Raw genomic sequence first — 10,841 nt, 5'->3', positions numbered from 1 at the left:
CGGGCCTTGCATTCTGTCTTCGAGCTAGAGTCTAGTCTGTCGGGCTCAAAGTCGACCTCGCCCGGACTCGGGCTTAGGACGGACCCTCGAGCCTATAAGTCGGAGGCATATGATTTTGATCGTATACACAGATAAACTAAAAAATCGTGTTGATAACTTGTTATGAATCTAAGCTCAAAGTAAAAATACGAAACGATAAAATAGACCAGAGATATAGAGAGGAAAGAGAGAATAGATTATTATTTACTCCATATATTCAAGTGTTTACAATGTGATGCCCAAACAACCTCCTAAATATTTAGATCATAGGGAAGATGATGAGCAGGTTATAAATGAGTGGAAGTTACAATTATAATGGTGAAAAGTAATAAGAATTATCTACATAATGAAAAAGAGTAGTGGAAATTATATTTAATTAGTGAACATCCATATAATATGTAATTCATAACATTTTAAATAATTTGCAACACGGATATATTTTTAATGTGATAGTTGTTCATTGCAAGAGCTAACTATACAAAAATAAGCGTTGATACCTTTCACCAAGATTTTTGTTTTTCACGAAGACTAGGTACTAACTCACCAAATAAAGTTTTAAGAGCTATATCTCCTCTAAATTACTTGAGCTTGTGTACCGTGTCCGTTTTCTCTTGGAATTGTAGTCAAGCTTTCCTCGTAAAATATAACTCTCAAACTTTCAGGATATCCATGTAAATTAAATTCTTTTACTTCATCGGAAATAAAATTGTAGGAAATCAATTGTCCACTTCTGCTTTGAAGAAGCAATAAATCCTTCCAAACTGTTAATGGGGATTCAATAGGAAGAGGTCTAACTGTGTATCTCTTAATCCAAGAATAGTTCTCACCATACTCTTTCATTATCCAAATGTCCATCATATCCTCTATTGGATCAATCTCACATGTTGGATCACAATAACAAATTAATGTGAGAGACTCATTTAAAATTACGAGGCCATAACACTTTCCATCAAGGACATAACAAGTATCAGGCATCTTCATATTACGAAAAATGTCAGTGCTCATATCAAAACAAAGAATTACCTCTGTATTTGCAGTTGCAAACCAATAAAAGGTTCCCTTGTAAAAGATCTCGGCACAAGGAGACCAAAACACCATGGGCAACTCTTCATCCTCATAGTTCTGTTCTCTCCAAGAATCAATGCCCAAATCATAAACCTCAACTTTGAACCCTCTAACGCAAGGATCCTTGTAAGGATCTGAATAAAATTCCGAAATCCTAACGACTTTGTAATCATTCACAGTAAAGTCAAAGCCAAATCCTACACCACAGATATAACGGTTGAAACCTTGTGGAAAACCAAATGGACTGGGCTGAAGTAGGCTATATTTCCTAGTGGCAGGATTAAACAAAACGATGTGTTGGGTATCAGTCAAGGTAATCAAACCATTGCAAGGCCCGATGAGTCGATGAGACACACTACCATAACTAGAGCATAGATATGGAACATCTATATCTGGAGAACGGGGTTTAGATCATCATTATCTTTCCCATCCGAAAAAAAAAGACAAAGACATTTTTAAATTGGCCGGGTTCTTCTTCAAAGGATCGTTTGAAGATAATAAATTCATCTTTTGTGGTACTGGGCCGCTTGAGATGAAGATTGATAAAATATGTGGAATATAAGAGAGTGTACCAAATTTTCGAGATACGTCTATATCGCATTAGAGACTTCACTTGAAGTCGTAGAAGTATATAATTGGTCACATCCTCGGGCAATTTCTTCACAATTCCATCCGCCATTTTCGATCCTATTTGGCGAGTAATGTGCACTGCAACTTACGAAATGGACATTTCTCTGGATGGTAACAACTTTAGAACCTTCCCGGAGATTTTCTATCTATCCTTTGAATTGGATCCAAAAAGCGTTTTCCTCGGACATTCGTCTCTCTAACTAACTACCCCTCACACGTGCGTTTTTGTGGGTTTTCAATTGTATTAGCGATCAATATTAAAAAAAATTAGTTAAATTAAATTGTGACCGGGCATGTTTAACATTAGATCGTATTGCTTTAATAAGTTTCAATTGTCATCTTATTTGTCAATATCATATACTCAATAATAAAATTTCTATTAAATTATAGGGACTTATATAGTCATCAAATAACTTATTTATTGTGTATTTTACTTGATTATATTTTTCAGTATTAGTATTATTACATTGTTAATAAAAAAACATTATTAGCATATCACTTTGTTTAGTATTTTGTGTATATTTTATTACTCTTCAAATATATTTTATATTTGGTAGTTTATTATGTTGTTCTCAATAATATTGTCTGAATTTTCATGAATAAAATCTCTATTAAATTGAAGGGACTTATATAGTCATTGTTTACCATGAAAATGGTAATGACAATTAAATTTGATTTAGTGGTTCTAAAAATACGTGATCTATTTTTATGCTAGTTGTTAAGCAGTTGGTGCTATGTTAAAGACTTAGAAACGAGAAAAGAGCTTGAGAGCAAGGTGATAACCAGGCCGAATGATTAATAATCGGGGCCTCGAGCTTGCCTATTCGAGGGTTTTGGGGTCGAGTCCGAAGCTCAACTAGAAGCTATCGAGGGTGATCGATGGAGACTAACAGTTATAAATAAATCAATGACGGCTCTTTATGGCCAATAATAAGCAATATATGATGAACTTTAAGTACAACACAATAAATATAAGCAATGGATGAAGTAATGAGATCAAGAGAATATGTAAGAGAGAGAATGTTCTTGTGTCTTTAGCATTGAGCAACAAATATCTACAAAATGGCAAGGATCCGTTTTGTACATGAGGGGAAATCCCAACATAGTAGAAATATATTAATTACAAAGATATAAAGATGGGACAACTAGTAAATGCCATGCTGCGGGCTCAGACTAGACTGACAGACTTTGTCGGCTCCAGCTGCACGCCTTGGGAACTCCCTATTTTTTCTCCGTAACCGTCGGTCCATAGTGCTCCGAGTTCGAGCACTGAGGCCCTCGAGGGATGAAACTCGACAGTGATTTCTGTATACGGTGAAATCAGAGGGTCCAATTTTGCGTTATCGAGGCACCTCAGATGATCGTCTCGAAGGCTTGAGGCTACAGAGCTACGGTCGAGTTCCCTCCCTCGAGGTCCATCGACGCTCGACCTTGGGACGATGTTGACCACGGCTATGGTAAAAGTGGGGAGTTCTCAAGGCACACGGATAGGGTTGATAAAGTTTAGTAGATTACTCTAAACCTGAATTAGGGCGTCATTTAGTTGTCCCATCTCCATATCTATTAATTAATATATTTTGTACTATGTTGGAATTCCCCTCAAATACAAAAGGGATACTTGTCATTTTTTAAACCTCTGTTGCTTCAGACGCTTCACCGAAATACACAAGAAATTTTTTCTACTCTTTAACATATTCTCTTGATATTATTATTTCCATTTATTATCTTCATCATTGTTCACCATTTATTGCTTATCATTGGCCATAAAGAGCCTTCGTTGATTTCATTATAATTGTTAGTCATACTCCGATCACTTTCGATAGCTCAAAACGACAAGCTCGAGGCCCCGATTGTTAACCTATACGTTTGTTCATCACCTTACTCCTTACTCTTATCTCGTTTCTAAACCTCACATATAGCATCAACTGCTTAACAACTAGCATAAAAATAGATCACATATTTTTAGAGTCCCATAATCAAATTTAATTATTATTACCATTTTCACGGTAAACAGTTTGCGCCCACCGTGGGGCTAAAAATAATAGTGGTTATTTTCTTGCTGGTTTCATCACACAACGCAAGTTATCTTTCACACCTTTTCTTGTCCAAGATCTTCAATTTCAGGTTAAAATGCCTAGCTCAGTGAATGGAGGTGAAAACGACAATCTTGAGAACCATGGAGAGAACGATGTGGCTACTCTAGGTGTTGGTGTGCCACCACGAAATCTTGAGAATGCACCAGGACTAATTCTAGCAAACACAGTTTGACACGACGCCCAAAAGGTCGATATAAGCTCACACACCAATAGGAGTGTGCTCCAAGGAGATCAACAAGAAGCTTAGAAAACCCCAACTAAGGAAGAACGGGAGGTTAGCCTTCATGTTATTCTTGGAATGTTGCAGGCACAACAGCTGGCTATTGCTCAGCTATAAAGTCACCATAAAACTCCTAGCACGGTAGCACCAGGGACAACTCCTCTCACCGAACAGGTGTCGGAGAGATCGAGCAATAACGGGTAGATAACCGATCCCTCCATCGTAACAATGCTCGAGGACCTCACCAGAATGATCGAATCGGGCTAGAAAATGATAGAAGCCAACGATAAGAAGGTCGAGACTTACAATACCAGGGTCGACCAAATTCCAGGAGTGCCCCCGATCTTGAAAGGTGCGAACTCAAAGAAGTTCGTACAGAAGTTGTTCCCGTAAGAAGAGGCCCCGAAACCCATTTCTAAGAAGTTCAGAATGCCAGATCTCCCGAAATACAACTGTACCTCAGACCCTAATGAGCACGTTACCGCTTACACCTATGCAGTAAAGGGCAATGACTTGAGGGACGATGAGATCGAGTCCGTCTTGCTGAAGAAGTTTGGAGAAACACTTTCTAAAGGGGTAATGATGTGGTATCATAACCTGGCCCCAAAATCTATAGACTTATTTGCTATACTAGCAGATTCCTACATAAAAGCGCATGTCGAGGCCATCAAGGTGGCTACAAGGAAACCCAACTTCTTCAAAATCAAGCAAAGAGAGAACGGAATGCTGCGAGAGTTTGTATCTCACTTCAAAATGGAACGTATGGAACTACCAACGATCTTTGATGACTGGACAGTGCAGGACATCACTCAAGGTATGAATGAACAAAGCTTAGAGGCTTCAAAGTAGTTGAAACAAAATCTGGTCAAATATCCTGCCGTGACCTGGTCGAACATCCACAACCGATACCAGTCGAAGATCAAGGTCGAAGACGACCAACTAGGAGCCCCCTCGGGCTCAATATACCCAAGCAGGCTTATGGCAACGGAACCAAAGCCAAACAAAGAAAGATATCAGCCATTTACCGAAGACAGAAGGAACTCCCCGAGGCGCAACCCACCTCGCAATGATCGAAGGTTAGACCGAGGACAGAATCCTCGGGGACTCATCAATAGAGCCAGATTCAATAGGAATGCAGGGCCAACAGAGGCATCACACTTATGAGAATACAACTTCAACGTCGATGTATCAGACATCGTGCTCGCCATCAGTAAAATGAAATATACTAGGTGGCCCAGGCCTTTATAATCAGATCCTTCACAAAGGAATCATAACATAGTATGTGAATTTCACAACATGCACGACTATAGAACCGAGGATTGCCACCAGGTCCGAGAAGAGGTAGCCCGACTACTTAACAAAGGTCATCTCTGGGAATTCCTTAGCGACCGAGCCAAAAATCAGTTCCAATAAAGAGAGGCGGCCAAGAATAACGAAACAAATAAGCCACAACATGTCATCTACATGATATTGGGAGGCATCGATGCTCCACAAGAACCCGTGATGAGAAGGACAAAAATATCCATCAACAGAAAAAAGTAAACCCAGGGGTACATACCCAAGGATGCCCTCACATTCACCAAACAGGCCACTGAGACCTTGTCTCAACCCCATAACGATACAATGGTAATCTCTTTCCTTGTAAATACATTTCAAATAAAATGTGTACTCGTAGATCCAGGTAGCTTGGCCAATATTATCAAGTCGAGGGTAATAGAGCAGCTTGGACTGCTTGACCAAATCGTGCCCACCACTCGAGTCCTCAACGAATTCAACATGGCAAGTGAAACAACGAAAGGAGAAATCATTCTCCCAGTCAATGTGGCCGGCACAACCCAGAATGTCAAATTCGATGTCATCGAAGGAGACATAAGGTACAACGCCTTGTTCGGGAGGCCGTTGATACATTTCATGAGAGAAGTACCATCCACCCTCTACCAACTAATGAAATTCCCAACAAAGGATGGAATTAAAACCGTCTACGGGGAACAGCATGCGGCAAGAGAAATGTTTGCGGTGCACGATGTGGTGCCGACACCAATACCTCCACCTGCGAATGGGCCAAACGGTAATCAAACTACGTATTCAGTTAATCCCGATTAAACAAAGCAGAAGACTATAACGCATCCTCATCACAAGCGACTAGAACATATCAGACCTCGAAAAATCGCCGGCACATCCCACACTGAGGTATGGCCATCTCCCTTTGTATTTTAATATATACTCCATCCTGATCTTTATGCAGGAATCCGACCAAGGCAGTCGAAATGTTAAAACCAAGCTCGAAGACCTTAAGATTTTAAAGCGTCCGTTGCGCTCTTTTAGTTCGATCGGGTTTTTATCCCAAAAAGGGTTTTACTGAAAAGGTTTTTAATGAGGTAACATCCACATGCTACCTAAGGAAGACTCAACAAATATTCAATACTTCTTTTGCAACCGACCTCGAATACTGGTGGGCATCCCTCCCCTGGAAGGCAATCTGCTCGAAAATGGTAAGAAGCTCCGAATGGGTTCCCAATAGGAAAATGATGTACCAGGGCAAACAGACGAATGAATCGTGTCCGTATAGTCGGGCCTCCAACGGCGAAAACATGTATACTTGTACCAAGCAACCGAAGAGTACCTTTAATCAAAGCATCTCATGGTCCAAAATAAACTTGGCATTTTCGCAAAAAATGACTCCTTTAACAAAAACGTCCTGAGCACTCGGGGACTAGCGTCAACAATTCAACATCTGAGTGATCCCCGGATTGGAACTCCAAACGCATAAGCCCTCAACGAGGCAATATCAGGAAATATCTCCAAGGCCGAAAGTCTCCCAAACACTCGAATACTAGCGTCAAAATCTCAAAAATTGCACGACGTCAGGGTCGAAATCTCCGAAATTGTAAGCCCTCAATGAGGTAATACCAAGTTTACAAGTATCGGCTCCCGAACTAGGATACCCTCGATGACACAGGGACTATCGCCAATCACCATTCATTAAAAAATGCGAGGCCATAAGACCCCGAGTGAACAGGCTCGGTCTCGTAAGACCTCAAGCAAGGCATAAACCACACTTGTACCAAGTGGCAATATCTGTAAGACCTCAAGCATGGCATGAATCATACTTGTACCAAGTATCTAAAAACTCAAAGACCTCAAAGGCATGAAAATTTTATAAGACATTACTAAAGTCATAAACCCGATCTCAAAGTTAAGGCTATATATCAAACTTGTAAGACCTTTAATAGGCATAACCTTGATATAGACACCAAAACTACTTCACTCGAGATCAAAAATAGCTCCGGCCAAGAACAAATCACTACGGTCATAAGGCTGTACCAGCCAAATTAATGCGACTCGGGGACACCCTACCGTCGCTGCAATATCAAAGGCCTTCAATTACTTAGAATCTACTTCGAAAAGAACTGGTTAAACAGGCTACCCTCGATACAGGCAAAAGAGCTGCGACCATGTCAGCTCTTAAACACCAGCTTCGAGATACTCAGCCTCCGAGCCAAACCTCCCAAGGTGCTCGATCATCGCCATATAATGACTCACAATCGAGTCTTTTTATTAAGCCATCGAAGAGTCAGGCAAACACTATTTTTAAAAATCCTTATCGAGGGAAAAATAAAGCCTTCATATAAGGTCGCATCGACCCAAGGCGTAAGAGCCACTGTTGCTAGCCCACATACGTAAAAGGTGGCTTCGACCCAAGGCGTAAGAGCCATTGTCGCCAGCCCACATAAATCCAAAAACTTGAGGGTCAAATAAGCTCGAGTCGAAACCCGACTTAGAGACTAAACCTGAAATAGTTAACTAAGTATGCCTAAGGGCAAGGCATAAGAGCCATTGTCTCTAGCCTAATGAGCCTCAGGGCCACACATAAAAGGTAGCTTCGACCAAAGGCGTAAGAGCCATTGTCGCCAGCCCATACAAATCTAAAACTTTAGGGTCGAATAACATCGAGTCGAAGCCCGACTCGAGACTGAACCCGAAATAGTTAACTAAGTATGCCCAAGGGAAAGGCATGAGAGCTATTGTGGCAAGCCTAATGAGCCCCAAGGCCATATCGCGAGTCTAAGGGTTTCTACCAACCCACAAACCAGTTGATCTGGCTAAAATCTTGGCAAACAGAAACCCAGAAGATACAAAATCGCAAGGTTTCCCCCATATACACACATGTAATAAAATAGAAGCTCCATTTACAACATACCGTAAAAGTACTATACACAGAGACAAAGAGAGATACGGAAGAAGTAAAGCCATAAGGTTTTCTTTTATACACATATATGAAAAAACACAATCTCCATCTACAAACATACTTTGAAAATGTTGTACAGACGGAAAAATCTATGCCCCATGGGGGCTACGGCATGACGGCCTCATCTTCGCCTTCCTCACTTTCGGACAGAAGTAATCAAGAATCACGCTCGTCGCCCTCGCTCGCGCCAACTCTTTCGAGAGGACAAAACCCCTAGCACGGATCTCCTCGAGAATCATTCTTCGGGACTTGCAACGGGAATATTCTTTGATCATCTCGTCACGGTCGAGGATTCTTCTTAGCTCAGCTTGACCATCGGTAGCGTCCTTTAAATAGATCGTCATATTCTTGTCAGCCTTAGTTCGGCTCATTACGACTTCAACCTGGGCATCAACGATCTCAGCCCTGACCTTCGAAAGTTGGGACTCGAGCTTCGTAATCACATCTGTTTGAACCGAAGCATAATCACGAGCTAAGCGAAGCTAAGCCTCAAATGCTTTAGCCAGAGCACCCTTCCCCTCTAAAGCCTGATCCTCCACCCAAGCATTTAGCTCATTATACTTATGCCTGGCTCGGCCAGCTTCATCCCGAAGGCACTCCAAGGCCTCCGTCCTTTTTTGCAACTGAAATAAATAAAGCGTTTTCCTCATAATCTAGAAGGCAGAATGCACGCTCATTCGGGATAGAAAACTACATGCTCCTTCACGTAGGTCTCATTATTCAAGCTCCGACTCACCTCATACTGCAAGTATACAAACTCGACTTCCTTTTCATCGCAAAAGAGCATAAGGGATCTCTCCTCATACATAGATTTCCGCAGCCTGGCTTCACGACAAAGCAGCCCGGACTTAAGCTTGCCGATGGCCTGCAAAAGAAAACCCAATAAGGAAGGGAAGGCGCGAAGCTCGAAAGGCCTGTGCCGAAACTCACCATGAAGTGAAGCCGTTGGGATTCCTCCAAGGCTGAGTGCACATCTGCCAACCTAGCTCCCTCAGCTTTGAAAGGGTCAACTCCAGTCGAGGCATGGTCGCTCGGTGTATGCGACCCCGGGTTTCGAATATCCCTCAAAGTAATTTCGACGGAAAAAGAAGACAACGACAACGGGAAACAACCTTTCCAAAACTAGGAACCACGGGCACGGCAGTCCCCGACAATGATTCTGCTCCAGAGCCCCGGTCCGGTTTCGCGTTGCTTTGAGCACCATCGCCCCGTAAAGGCATCTTTCGCTTATTGTTACCGTTCTTTAGATCGGAAGCTAGCAATCCTTCACCCTCTACAAAGAGAAGTTAGGCTCTAAGAATCCAACAGCATCATCGCATGTCCCGAGGTGTTACCCGACCTCGAGGACCCCCATCAAAGAGAAGTTAGGCTCTAAGAAGCCAACAACATTGTTGCAAGTCCCAAGGTGGTACCCGACCTCAAGGACCTCCATCAAAAAGAAGTTAGGCTCTACGAAGCCAACAACATCGTCGCAAGTCCCGAGGTAGTACCCGACCTCGATGACCTCCATCAAAAAGAAGTTAGGCTCTAAGAAGTTGTTAGCATCATTACAAAACTCAAGAAGTAAATAAGCCCTCAAACTCCACCTGTATGGGCTTGGCCAAGGGGTACCATCTGAATTCAAGTAAACCCTCTTCCGGGATCTATCTACAGCGCCTTAAGGCTTTCTATGCTAAGTTCAAAGCTAGTTTCCAGGTGGTCTGGATTTGAACGAACCATCGCTCGGGGACTGCTCTCCAAAGCTCAAAGGCAGTCCCTATCCACGGGCCTCCAAGAAAATTTCCCCTCAAAGATTATCGCATGGTCTAATTGATAAATCATAGTCTCAAGGCTCAAAGTGTTACTTTCATTCAACTCGAAGTAAGGTTGCCGACGACCCGAGTTTATTTGGCCAATCCAGACTCGATACAAGGAACGACGAAGGGTTCCACGAGAGGCCGTATTTTGTCAATCAAAGATCAGGAAAAATACTCACACCTGGTCTTGATATTAGTAGGAGTCGATAGAATCATGCGTTTAGAGTCTCCATAAACACAAATAAAAGGGAATATAGCAAACATCGAAGACAAAATGGAAGAAACATCCTTACATATGATTACAAATTCCGTCAAGGGGTCCTTATACAAAAACAAAGGTGTGAAAAGGTACACATATCGTAAAATCCTAGAGCCTAGCCTATTGTCAAGGGTTCATCCCCGGAGGCAGCATCTTCGAGCACCATCTCCTCGGGCATGCATCCTCGGCGGCAATATCTTCGATCGCTACCTCCTCTAGCATCTCATCCCGGTCCTCCTGAATAATATCTCTGAGGGCGAATATAAAGAATAGGAAAGTGGGAAGATGAAGAAGAGGAAAGTGATGTAGAAGCAGCAGAAAAAAGAGACATAGCCTGCCGAAGCCAGAGATAGAGGATTCGGCGAGCACCAGCCCTACTTGCACGGCTGCTTCAAGTCCACCTTCTAGGACATTGTGCCATGCAAGTTTAGCTGCCGGTTGTGCCATTTTATCCCTTGGAAATCTAAGGGGATGAAGTTCCACACCA

General features: G+C 42.2%; 1 pseudogene; it reads right to left on the bottom strand.

Moving 5' to 3' along the window:
- Positions 1-475: 475 nt before the first annotated feature.
- Positions 476-1,910, bottom strand: LOC104219918 (F-box protein CPR1-like; annotated as a pseudogene).
- Between the last annotated feature and the right edge of the window lie 8,931 nt (positions 1,911-10,841).

Source organism: Nicotiana sylvestris, chromosome 9, assembly GCF_000393655.2.
Source record: "Nicotiana sylvestris chromosome 9, ASM39365v2, whole genome shotgun sequence".
NCBI classification, from domain to species: Eukaryota; Viridiplantae; Streptophyta; class Magnoliopsida; order Solanales; family Solanaceae; genus Nicotiana; species Nicotiana sylvestris.
Note: the sequence above shows the minus strand (reverse complement) of the source record. Positions and strands in the feature narration are given on the sequence as shown.